This window comes from Zeugodacus cucurbitae, chromosome 5 (genome assembly GCF_028554725.1).
Source record: "Zeugodacus cucurbitae isolate PBARC_wt_2022May chromosome 5, idZeuCucr1.2, whole genome shotgun sequence".
Classification (NCBI taxonomy): domain Eukaryota; kingdom Metazoa; phylum Arthropoda; class Insecta; order Diptera; family Tephritidae; genus Zeugodacus; species Zeugodacus cucurbitae.
The window spans coordinates 50,015,458-50,029,204 of NC_071670.1; positions in this window are offsets into that span (position 1 = coordinate 50,015,458).

The window sequence follows — 13,747 nt, forward strand, 5'->3', positions numbered from 1 at the left end:
TCTCAGTAATAAGAGGTAAAGAAAAAGAATAACCTCAGCGTAAAGTGTTTTGAAGAAATCGTGCTCGTACACAAGGTGAAACTTGTGAAAGTGAAGAGTTTTACATTAAAAGTTGCCAAACTCACCGTCAATTATGGGCATGTCAATGGCGAGCTTTATAAGTAATACAAAGTATTTTGTTTATCTGTGTACTAAGCCGTTTTCACTTAATTTCATACAATTTTTGCCATGTCAAATGCATTGCAATAGTTTTTTTTTTTTTGTTATACATTTACCTGCAAGTGCACTCAAACCGTTTCCGTTGAAAACTGCTTGTGGTTTACAAAGTCGTAAATACGGACAATAAGCAGCTTATAGATGACATAAGATTTTGTAACATTCGCTGAGTTTCTTCTTAAGAACTAATGTGGAACATGTACAAATTCCCATCAAACTTACTACTTTACTGCTTACTGCAGTGACCTTTTCCCTGTATATCTTGTATTTGTGGTTGTTAAAGCATTTATTGCCATTGGTTTCATGCTCCGATCGTTACTTGAGTGGCTTATATTTTTTCGACCAATCTAAGTGGATTTAGTCTGTTATTAAATCATTTATGTTTGTACATTCACTAAATAGCCTGGCACTGAATGGCACTCAAGCACAAAGTTTTATTCTTTTGTTTTTATGGTGGAGTCTGCAAAAGGTCGAAAGCAAACCATCACGCTAGCGCCGAAATTTTTATAAGTTTGTATATGTATCCTACTGACGTTTATATTTGGTAAAGTTGGTATATTAACAGTTTAGAATGAGTGCGTTGTTTCAAAGTAATTTTGCGGAATAAATTTATTAGGGAACAGTTTGTTTTAGTAAATACAATTTAAAGACATTTCGTCTTTGATACTAATGAAGATTTGTTGAGCTGCCATCATTAAATATAAGTGAGATGGACAAATGAGTCAAAAACTCCAAATCAAATGTGATAAACTAACATCATATTTTAAAATATCAGCCGAATTCAGCATATAGTCGGATATAAGAATTATTTTCAATTTAAGATAGCTGAATGCTAATCAAAAACGGTTGGGATATCAATGAAATTCCTAATTCCTGTGAAAGTACATTCGATGCCCAAATGTATGGAACTCGATTTCTTTTGCATGACCACCACGGGGACGCTTGCAAAAATCGAGACCCTGAACCAATTTTTCGACAGTTTTCAAGCATAAATCGGCCGCTGCTACAATTGCGCGTTCGATATTCATACGAAGTCCATCAATCGTCGCTGGCTTGAACCGCAGGGAATAGTCTAACGGCGTCAAATCGCACGTCCGAGGCGGCCAATTGACTGGGCCATTTCGTGAGATAACACGTTCACAAATTTGGGTTTCAATAAATCGATTGTGACATTCGCGGTGTAGCTTGTGCCGCCGTCCCGTTGGAACCACATATTATTCAAGTCCATATCATTCAATTCGGGCCAAAAATGTTCGCTTATCATTCCCATTCACAGTAACGTGCCGGTCTTTATCATCACGGAAGAAGTACGGCCCAATGACGCCGCCAGCCCATAAACCGCACCGAACCGTAATTTTTTCGAGATGCAATGGTGACTCATGGAGTACACGGGACACGGGAACATTTCGTACTGTGTTTATAGATTCACTAAACGCTCATTTGTTGATTTGACAGGACGATTATGACGACCATAAATTAGACGAAGCGCTCTGACTCCGAATTTCGGTAGTAAATTTTAATAATTTCGACATTTGCCATGATGAAATGGCAAACCTTACTGAATAGAAATGTCAAAAGAGCGGGAAAAATATGCCGTCGTTTGCTGTCCCTATTGGTCTACTTTTGTAGCGTCCTATTGAAAAGCCCTTTACTTTTCTCACCTAATGTATTCTCAAGTGACCAAGAATCGAATAATGCTACAGTTCGAAAATGCTTGAAATCGTTTTACACATACCACAAATTTGAAGTCCTCTGATACGTTAACTTCACAATATATTCATGAAGAACCATTGAATGATTTTATAGCGTGACATCGCACGTCTAAAAATCGGCCTATATTTTTTCAAGACTCCAGATATCGAACATGAGTACTTTAGTGCTTGAGGCTAAGTTTTTACTGAAAATACCGGTAAATCCCTCAGATATTTTATAGAAATTTAGAGATACTCTTTTTCTTTAAATAATGTGTCTCTGTGCCAAAAATTAGTAAAATTAGTTCTTATAGCCCCCATAGCCCCCATATACCTGATATTCGGGGTTTCAAGCTTCCGGTAGAGTCCACCGTATAATCCGTGAAATATGTGAGATATCTTAGCAAAATTAGTTGAACGCGTATTCTATTAAAAAATTTTGATTGGTGGCGTCAATTAGTGAAATCGGTCCAGGAATTACACCAGCTTACATATACAATAAAAAATGTTTTTCGTTATTCTAGACGACTGTAAGCGGAATAATGAATCAAATTGTGTATTATCGTAATGAAATAAAATGAATAATTTGCGAGAGTAAAAAGTTCTGTTTACACCCAAACTTAGCCCTTTTTTACTTTTTTTCATAATATTTGAATTATGTCTTAAGATGTGAAAGATTGTACCTATCTCTAACCTTAGCCATTAAGTTTTAATCCAATACCAACCAAGTAAAGCAACCTTTCAATCTTACTATTGTACTTTTTATAATCTACATATACGAGTATTAGTGAAAATCGTGTGCAGTTTATTCTCCTTAACTTATTCTTAACCTCTTAATTTATTTCTATCTCGAGCAGTAATAAAAACTTTATTACGTCCTTTAAGTTCAAGCACTAAAATATCTATTCATTATAAGAAATTTTCACAGCAGCAGTGAGGCTCTTCTCATGCATAACCTAAGTTTATTTGTTGTCACAATTGCCACAAACAATTAAATTATAGTGACAACAGGAAGCAAAGCACACAGATGCCACTTGAACTGCTGGCGTACTTCATGGAAGAGCATTCCTTCTACTTGTTTGTATGTGAAGAAGGTTGTATGTGTGCGTAACTATGGTTATTGGTGCGTTTCTTTCGTACTTATCGATTGGACACTTGTTAGTGCCCCATTGTTCAAGCACACGGTGTGGCATTGTGCAGTATTAACCCTTAAGTGATGATTTATATTAGTGAGATTTCACTACAAATATTCGTGTTTGAAGTTATTCTACAGAAGAACTTATACAAAATGATAATTATTTAAAAAAATAACGAAATATCTAGAATTACAAGTCAATCAGTAAAAACTTAAAAACATCCACGTCATTCAAGGGTTAACTGTAACTTTGATAGTTCGCTTCATTTACTGACGCTACGGCAATTTCCTCTGGTTTAAGTAGTTCAAGCATTCTTCAATAGCAGCAACAACAGCTGCAGTATGTAATCAATATTTTTGTTGTACAATGCGTTCCTTCATCAGTCTGCAATATACATATATGCGTATCTACAACGCATCGATATGCCTGTAGCTGTTTGTTTTTCTACTTAATACTTCTTATTTATTTTACGTTTATTTGAAACTTTATGTTTGCACAACGTCACTATTACCGTTAGTTGAAAGTGTACACAATTGCTCAAACACTTCAGATTGGCCATCAATGGAATTGTTTTAATCTGCGCCAATGGTCCATATTTGATTAAGTGCGTTTGTATATTGTAGACTTATGTGTGTGCGGTGGCACCCTTTATCTTGCAAATGACTGTTTAAATGACCAAAATATTTTTAAAATTTACAATTACTACACAAAATCTGTTCCCATTGTGTATATGAAAGCTGAAGGGTGCTTTGTGTTTTCCAAATGGGAAAACTGTTAAGGGAAAGCTTAGAAGAGAATTCACTACAAATCCATAAAAGTATTTGTCGATTTTTTTTTTAATTTGAGTTTTGCACAATTTCATTGATAGCTATTTGCGCAAAATACTTTTTTCCACACAAATATCATATCGAAATTTTCGCCAATTTCTATGCCAGCAAATAACTCGTGTATAATGGTTTATTTACGCTTGAACAATTATTTAACTATTTATACTCGTACCTATGTTTGTTAGTTTGCCAACAAGTGTAGATTGTTTAGAAAATTTGTTTTGTGCATCCAAATTATTGAAATTTTCTAACCATGAACACACATGGCGTATGAGTAACCTTCTTCCCATGGAGGTCAGTTTACATTGTGTGGCAATGTACGTGTATTTTTGGAAGCAAAATTGTTTCATTGATCCGTAAAAAATAAAGACTAATTAAACAAGTAATGAAGGGCTATGTATAGGTAAAATAACCGAACATTTTATACTCTCGCAATTTATTGATATAGTTTTATTAAAATACTAGCAAACCGCTCCGGCTTCGCACGGGTTTAAACACACATTTCAAAAATTATAAGTACACACTCTGTCATACATACAGAGGTAGTCAAAATTATTTACACGTCGGACGTTTTTTTACATGTTTCACAGAAAAAGCTTTCGCTTGTTGTTGTTGTTGTCGCAGGGTAACAAAATGCTATGTGGTTGTAAACCTTGATCTATTCCCGAGCGAATGAAGTCGGTTTGGCTAGAATAGCTAGAAATATGGCGGAGAAATAAGCAAATGAACTGAAGACTCGCAGTAGTCAAAAGTATTTACACACAACTTGAACGCTATTATCCTGTTCTTATTTAATAACAACTATAACATTTTAATGTTCAGTATAAATTCCTATTCTTAGTTTTTGGGCTATTCGCATATTTCTAGGGGGTGCGATCGAGAATCGGAATACTTTGGAAAATAAGGGCCACCCTAATGTAGGTACTTTGCCGTTTCTTTCGTGGGTTCATATAAAAAAGTAAAATGAGGAAACCTCGAACATGAAATTATATTTTATTTGCAATGTCTTTCTCTCTTATTATGAAGGTGTTGGGAACGCTCAGAGTTCGACGCCCTAGTGCCCTAGAGCTTGTATATTTCTAATGTTTTGTTCTTCAAGCCGCTGCATACGCTCCGTACTCGACTCTCAAGCGCGTACTTGGAAGGTTTTGAAATTTTTTTCAGTACGCAGCTGCGAGCGCTCGTTACTCGACTCTCTGGCACACGATTGCGATGCGAAGAGAAGAGAAGGAATGACTTGCGATTTTCAGTTTCAGATTAAGATTCTCCATCAAGGAGTCTTTTTGATAACCTCACCTGGGAACTATTTCCAGAAGGTGAGATTCTAGCAATAAATATAGCCTAGGTTACTCGGGGTGAATGTAGCTTTCCAATGGTGAAATAATTTTTGAAATCGGCACAGTAGTTTTTGAGTATTCATTACAAACATACATACAAATATTTCCTCTTTATAATAGTAGTTTCGATAATACATTCAGTATAAAGTCCAGCAGAATAACGAAAATTATCATATATTTTATATATGGGCTGAGTTAATTTCTGAATCGTTTTCACCACCAACATACATTATATCCTAGACTATATGCTCACTTAATTTGGCTTAGATATTTCACATATTAACCGATATATGCGGAATAAAGCCCACCGTATTTTCGAAAAATCTATAATTAGGTATATGGGAGCTAGAGGAAGTTATGACCTGCTTTTAATAATTTTTGGTACAGAGACACACTATTCCAAGAAAACGATTCCATTTGTTCCATTACAATATCTGAGAGATTTACCTATATATTTGATCAAAATTACCATTAGTCACTGAGTTCTTCATGTTCGATATCCAGAGCCTTGAAAATGTATAGTCTAATTTCGACAATTTTTCCATAAGTGAAGCCACAGATAACATACGTATTGGTATGCAGTTTTATTCCCCTATCGTCATGGGTTCATTATGTATACATTATAAAGTGAAGGAATCTGAAGAAATTAGAAAATTGAGTTATATGGGAAATAGTCGTCGTTGTAAACCGATTTCGCCAATTTCCATCCGTGTTTTCAGGGTATCAAGAAGGTAGTATGTACCGAATTTATTTAAAATCGGTCGAGTAGTTTTTGAGATATGGTTTTTGACCCATAAGTGGGCAACGCCACGCCCATTTTCCATTTTTTTTCTTTAATCTTACTGCAGCTTCCTTCCACCATTTTTTCTGTAAAATTTAGTGTTTCTGATGTTTTCCGTTAGTGAGTTAACGCACTTTTAGTCATCTTCAAGCTAACCTTTGTATGGGAGGTGGGCGTGGTTATTATCCGATATGAACTATTTTCATGGTGTATGGAAAAGACTGCAGAAAATTTGATTTATATAGCTTTATTAGTTTGCGAGATTTGCACAAAATTTCAAAAAAATTACATCCAAATATCCCCCTTTTTAACTTTTATAACTTTATTTATGTCTCAGTTATGAGACTTTATAGATTTTCGCCATTTTGCGGTCGTGGTAATGGTCCGATTTCACCTATTTTCAATACCAACCTCCTCAATGTGCCAAGGAATAATGTACCATGTTTCGTCAAGATATCTTAATTTTGACTCAATTTTGGACAGACGGACATTCGGATTTCAACTCGTCTCTTCATCCCTATAGATATATATAAGCATATATCTGACTCGTTTAGTTTTATGACTTACAAACAACTGTTATGTGAACAAAACTATTGTTTTTTGATGTCGGTTTTAATGAGACTTAAGGTACAAATCTTTTACAAATTGTTTCAGAAGATATAGTGTTAAATATTTTTTGGGAAATAGCTTTACCGATCATTCCTTAGAAAAAACCTTAAAAACAATTTCAATCATTGATTACTGATATTTATTGACTTTTTTCCGTATGTTGGACCAAATATAAATTTTCCGGGAGATTGAGCCAGAAGTTTTCGAAGTTAGCCTTCAAAATCGATTTCGAATTTCGAAATCTACCTTTCTGGAAACGCCATTATTAATTATAGTATGTAAGTTACCAAAAAAGTAAAAATATAGGTTAATAAAAATTTTCTTTTTATTCAATTTTTGATAAAGCTTATAAGAAGCTAAATTATTTAAGCGGTTGAAGTTGGATCTTTGAAAAAAAATAAAAATTTGACCGAAATCATACGAGTAAAATTGTTATTACAGCGTCAGCTAATAGCCCTTGGCCGGATAAAAATCCGAATTCTTTCAGTTATGTAGTCCCGACTTTCATGGGGACGGAGAAATCAGTTTTCATTCTAGTTTTACATTAAATTCTGGGCTCAGAATTTTATAAGAAATTAATTTTAATTAAAATGCACACATATGCATTAATCAACATGGTCTTTGAAAAATAAGTTTCTAATTAATTTTGGTAATTAAAAACTGTCATTTTGAAATCCGCCTGCTCATTTTGAAAATGTTACTTAATCCAGGAGCTTCCAATTAAAGCAACAACAATCAAAACTGTAGCCAAAAAATGTGTGTCGATGACATGCGAAGAAGATAACCATTTACTTTGATGATTTTTAATTTATAGTCTAGTCAGAGGCGCGTCAGCATTGTAAATATTATACACACACATCAATCATATGTATATGTTACATAGCATGAAGGCAAAGCCTACACAAGGATAACTGAACAGTTATCAAATACATACATACACATTTACTGTAATGTGTGTCTATTATATTTACAGTTATTCTTATGTGGTCTATATGTCTACCTTATATACTAGTATAACCTTTTAATGTATAAACTTACTATGACAATAGCAGAGCAAAGTTATAAATAGCTCTGCGATACATGCAGTAACATGAGACGCCGTTAGTAAAGGTGTTGCGGTCCCTAAGGTAAAGGCTATTGTTGGCACCTCCTACTGACAGCACCACAGACTTGCCCGCAATTTTATGGCTGGACCGCAAAGTTGTCTGTCAGCAAATGGGTTGATGTGCCGTAGGTGGGCGTGTCAGTTAGGGTTAAATGCCAGGAAACTCAGTGACAACAATAATTACAGTGTTTGCACTCCTGGGCAGCAACAAGCTTATATTTCAAATTCTACCAGGGCAATGACCTGTGTAAAGTGCAATATTGTGGAACTCATATTCAATACACTTCTATATGTATGTAAGTGAATATGGTTATAGGAAATCAATAGAACCCCGTGAGAATTACTTTAATTTATAATCAAACTAGCAGACCGCCCCGGCTTCGCACGGGTTTAAACAAACATTTCAAAAGTTTTAAGTTATTACACTATGAGGAAAATTCGAATATGAAATTATATTTTATTTGTAATGATCTAAAACTTTATTACGACCTCTAGTCTAATTATGAAGGCGTTGGGAACGCTCAGAGTTCGTCGCCCTAGTGCGAGCTTGTATATTTCTATAATAATATTTTGTTCTTCAATCTGCTGCATACGCTCCGTACTCGACTCTCAAGCCCGTACTTGGGAGGTTTTGAAATTTTGTTCAAGCAGCTGCGAGCGCTCGTTACTCGCCTCTCTGCCACGCGATTACGATGCGAAGAGAATGACTTGCAAGACGATTTTCAGTTTCTGATTAAGATTATCGGAGTCTTTTTGATATCCTTACCTGTGAACTATTTCCAAAAAGTTGAGATTCTAGCAATAAATATAGCCTATGTTACTCGGGGTGAATGTAGCAGTCCAATGGTGAAAGAATTTTTGAAATCTGCAAAGTAGTTTTTGAGTTTATTCATTACAAACATACATACAAATCTTTCCTCTTTATAATAGTAGTATAGATAATTGTGAGATTTTTGGTTTCAAATATTTCAAGATAACTTATATGAAATTTACTGCTAATATCCGATATATTTCCGATATATCCCCAATGTATATATTAAAAATAATCAAAATCTAAGTATACAACCGACTGTACTCTTTTCTATATTTTATTGGACCTTTATTTGTAGTAAGTGGATGAAACATGCCCTCTCACTAAATTAGAGATAGACGTGATTAATGAAAGATTTCGCTGAAGAAATGATAAATATTTGGTTCTCGGAGAGAAAAGAATAGTTGATAACCTACTTTGGAGATCGAGGTGTGTTGTTCATGAAGGTTTCCCAGTGTATAATTTTCACTTAGAAAGCCGATCTGTCAATAATAATGACTAATATGAAACATATCCACCATATATTGAGCCAGACCGCTGAAGGAACTCTTGAGACCATTTACACATATTTCCAAATAAACATGTTGAAATTCCTATGAGTCAATGTATACTTGTTGGAATGCGTTTCCTTCTCTCTAGTAAACCCTTTGTCATCACTGACGACTTCAAGATTCAGATTTATCCTCAAATATTTTTTATTAATATATATTTAGTATGTGTGTCGTGTGTCGTTACAATATATTTATGTTTTGATTGATGTACACGCCCTATAGCTGTAAATGGCACATCAAATTTTCTGACAACAGCCGTATAAAATTCTTTGGCCATTATTAGCGCAAATGACAGTCTTGAGAAAACATAAATCAACAAAAAAGAACACACATATATACGTGTTTGTATGATATTTGCATGTATTATTTGTTGGGATAAGCAGAAGAGCATATGATTTCGCTGAACTTATGAATAATCGGCAATGTGTGTTCATCGGTAAATATTAATAAATAATAATAAAGATGGTGTTGACGGAAATTACTTTTCATTTCTGTAAGCTATGCCATTAATGTGTTTGCTTTTAGTTTTTAATATACTACCGCCTTTGGCTAAAGGATATTTTCTTTGACTTTTACTAAATTTTGACATGGTAGTTTTAATATGACATGTATTCAATTAAATGTATATTATCTTAATGGCAACTACCGCATATCACCAATTCAAGAAAATATTAAATTTAAGAGCGAAAATTATACGGAATAAGTTTAATAGTGCTAAAGCCTGGAGCTCACAGGAACTTTGGGGCAAATCCGGACTATACGGTGAATGCATAAGAACTAGGGCTCTTAAAATTATTCGAATAAAATGAAAACCGATCATTCGAATATCCGATTTGTAACCGTTCGTATGAATATTAACCGATTATTAGTATTCGACTAATCGTAACACTGCGACTATTCGAATAGTTCCACTGCTACGATTATTTAAATAAATGAAAATTGTTTGAAATCCAAGCAGCCTTTGATTTTTTTTTTTGTTTTTATATGAATATACAATTTCCGCATCATTTTTCGTGAGTTTCACTATTTTCAATGTAATAAAAAATGAATGAACTTGTACTATTCCAATAGTCGACAACGCACGGTTAACCGGATGGTCGGAAATGAGCGGTTAATCGAAGCGGTTAATATTCGAATAATGCCCTATCCGGTTAATCCGGTTAGTCGATTAGTCGAATACCGAGAGCTCTAATAAGTACCATCCAACCAAGCTCCGTGAGCTTCTGGAAAGTCAATTTCGAGGTGTGCAGCCTGGCGTTGTCCTGATGGAACTCATTTTCTCTCATGTTGGCCAAAGCTGGACCCTTCGGGCGATTATTGCCTTCAGACAGTCCTATTCTTGATAGTAAATGTCCGAATTAAGAGCGTGGTTGTAAGAAAGCAGCTCATAATAGATGCTTCCTTACCAATCCCACCAAAGGCATAGCAGAACCCTGACCGACAATCCTACTTGGTCCTCATTTGCGGCGGCTCATCGAGATTCGACCCTTTTCGTTTGTCTTAACGTAACCCGATCGCACTTATTCTAAAGTTATATTTCAGTTGATGTTTTGGGTCTGTAGAGCGTCGCCTCCAAACTTACGTCGGGAACTCAAAAATCCGCACAGAAGAAAGCTCAATGAGTCCAATGAGCTTATGAAGTGGGATTTGTTGAACTAAACGGGTAGAGTGCCGAAAGAGCGTCTAACAATTAGCTTATCCAAACTTTTTATTACCTGAAAATTCAAATTCATAGCACGATATTAAAAGACATATCAGAAGACTCAGTAGTTCCAAAATTTCCTACATGGGTGTAACTATCTATATACTTATATGTGCTGGATCATATTACATTACCTAGTTACCTTTTTTCTTTTAATTTGTTTTAGCGATTTGTTGTAAGTGCCAATGTGTGTCATGGGTGAACCATTATCACAAAAAGACTTTAAGTATAGACATATAAACGTGAATACATACATACTTGTTAATGTAGAATAATTTGCATACTCAGTTTAGAATGCATGCATACATAAGTGTTTAACGGTCTGGAGTTCTAAGTGCGTTATTAAGCAAAGCTTTTGACTATATGACGATATTAAAAGCGAAATTGAAAAGTTGAGGAATATCAAAGTGGTTTGTTTATATGTATGTATGTGCTGTTCAACAAAGTACAAACCGTGCTTTATTTCAAATATATATACATACGATATATTAGAGTTTCTCACCAACACCTGCTGTCCGCTACGCTATCAGTTTGTTAAACATACGAAACATATTCACATAAATATATGCAGCAGAAAATAGAACAAACTCTATTAACCTAAGCTCAACCGCGTTGCTGCAACATGAACGGAGTATATTACCAACTTTTCTCGTTTTAATTAAGGAAAGCAGTTCGCTACACAAAACAAAAACGAATGCCGGAAAAAATAATTATCAAAGAGCTAACAGAAAATAGAAGAAATGTGAAACGAACAAAAACAAAAAACTCGCACGAAAAACGTTGGTCGTCGTTCGATTATTGCTGAAAAAGTTCACCAAAAGAAGTTGCTTAGGTCAACAACAAGCTATTCATTAGTTTTGGCAGTAAACACGAGTTCGGGAGTTAATGACTGTATTTTTGTGACTTTGTCTTCTTATTATTGATGTTATAAGCTTGTGTTTCACAAGTTCATAAACACTCAGTGCATTGAATACTTAACTCAAAGGCTATAATAGTGACTTCATCTGATAATTGTTTACCATTTTGAAAGGTATATTAGGACGGTTTTGAAAAGGGACTGGTTAGGTGTTTGGTTTTCCATTGATAATGAATGCTACTTTTGAATGCCCTACTCAGTAATTGTCTAGAACTTTGAGGTTATAACCATTTTAAAAGCTGCAAAAACAAAATTTGAAGTGCTAAAACGAACCATTTCCTCATTTCCAGGTCCGTTTGCCTCTTTGATCTAATATTAATTCGATTAATTAGAGAAAGCAAATAAATAAATAATACCCGAAGCACAACTGTAAATAATATATTATTCAAAACATATTTAACCTACAAATCTAATAAGTTCATCAAAATAGCGACCTCACACCAGTTACCATTCGCGCTCGAATTCCATCTCACATTTTTGCCGCAAAAATTTCATTAATTTCGCCAGTCGAAATTTCAAAGCAGTGGCAGGAAGTTACCACAAAGTGGTCTAAATGTGTGCAGCAACGCCAAGAAATGCGCTAATGGCAAATGTTGATAATGACACTCAAACACTGTACTACCAGACAAGAATTATGAATCTGCAAAGTGTTTTTTTTTCTTACTTCTCTTACTCGCTTCCTTTACGCGCTAGTAATTGTAACTGTATATGTTTGTCTTCCACATTCATATATGTTAGCTGTTGTGTCCACTTCAAACACCTGAGACCAATCAATACTGTAGACATCTATTGTATTTGCCCCTGTACCGTTGTCGAGGATGATATTCATACTTCACATAATTTGTAACACACACACATAAAAAGCTCACACCAACGGTTTAGTTCGCTTCTATTGTACACTCTTACACAGAATTCTTCTAAAAATGCTCATAATTGCCAGAGTTTTATCAATTTTTTTACTTCTCACTTCTTTGTTATTTCACTACAAATTTGCCGCGCTTTTTTGCTGTTTTGTTTTTACTTCATTCTTTAGTTAATTATTTATAGCCAAACAAACGCAATTTCACTTGCTCACACAAGTAAGACATTCTTCCGACAACCTGTTTGAATCCTGCCGCTGTTATCAGTCAACTGATGCGCGTTCTAACTCCACACAACCATTGAAGCCAGCGAAAGCAACAGTTGTGTTACGCCAAGAGCTTTTGCTGTTAGTCAGAAGAGCGAAAAAGCTTTTTAAGTCCTATGAAATTACGTGTGTGTAATTGTAAGAGGGTGGTTTGATAAATACTTGCTAGAATTTATGAAGAATGACGGTTTCTGTCTAAAAGTAGACTCTTTTTTTTCACCGATGCTCCTTCTTTCTGGAGGTCTGTAAAGACTTTTCCATGTTTGAAAACGGTCACACGGGGCTAAATGTAGAGAATTCGAGGGATAGGACGGCAATTCGTAGCATAATTTGACCAACTGGAACGAGGTGATGGTGGTGCATTGTGATAATGAATGAACACTTTCTTCTTTGATAAATGGGACTGTTTGCATCTTAAACTCTGCCTCGGATCGGCCCAACAATTCGAAACATGTGAAAATTGTATCCTTCCTCATGTAGTACATATACGTGGTGTGTTCCACATTATGGGAATTGTAAAATTTAAAATTTCACGGGTTTGGAGAGTTCAATTGCCAAAGATTTTATTTGCGTTGATATTCATACCCCTGAAATACGATGTAATTGTACTGCTGTATTGATTAGTTATACATACTTGTTTTTATGGGCTTGGCGATTTTTTGGCGTTTGTTAAAGGCTCACACATCATTGCTTGTTCGTGAATTTTGGGCCATAAGTAATACTGTAATGATGTCATAACCTCCATATTCATGGTTCCGTGGGACTTTTCCTATTTCCAAAATTAAAGAGAACCTTAAAGGGAAAGCCTGCTTTACAGACTTCAAAAAATATATATTTTCAAGGATTTTTTTGGAAATGAAATAAATGTCTGATTGAAATGAAACTTGTAGGATTTATTGTTATAATAGCTGCGAGCGGTCGCACTTTAGAACGTTGCCA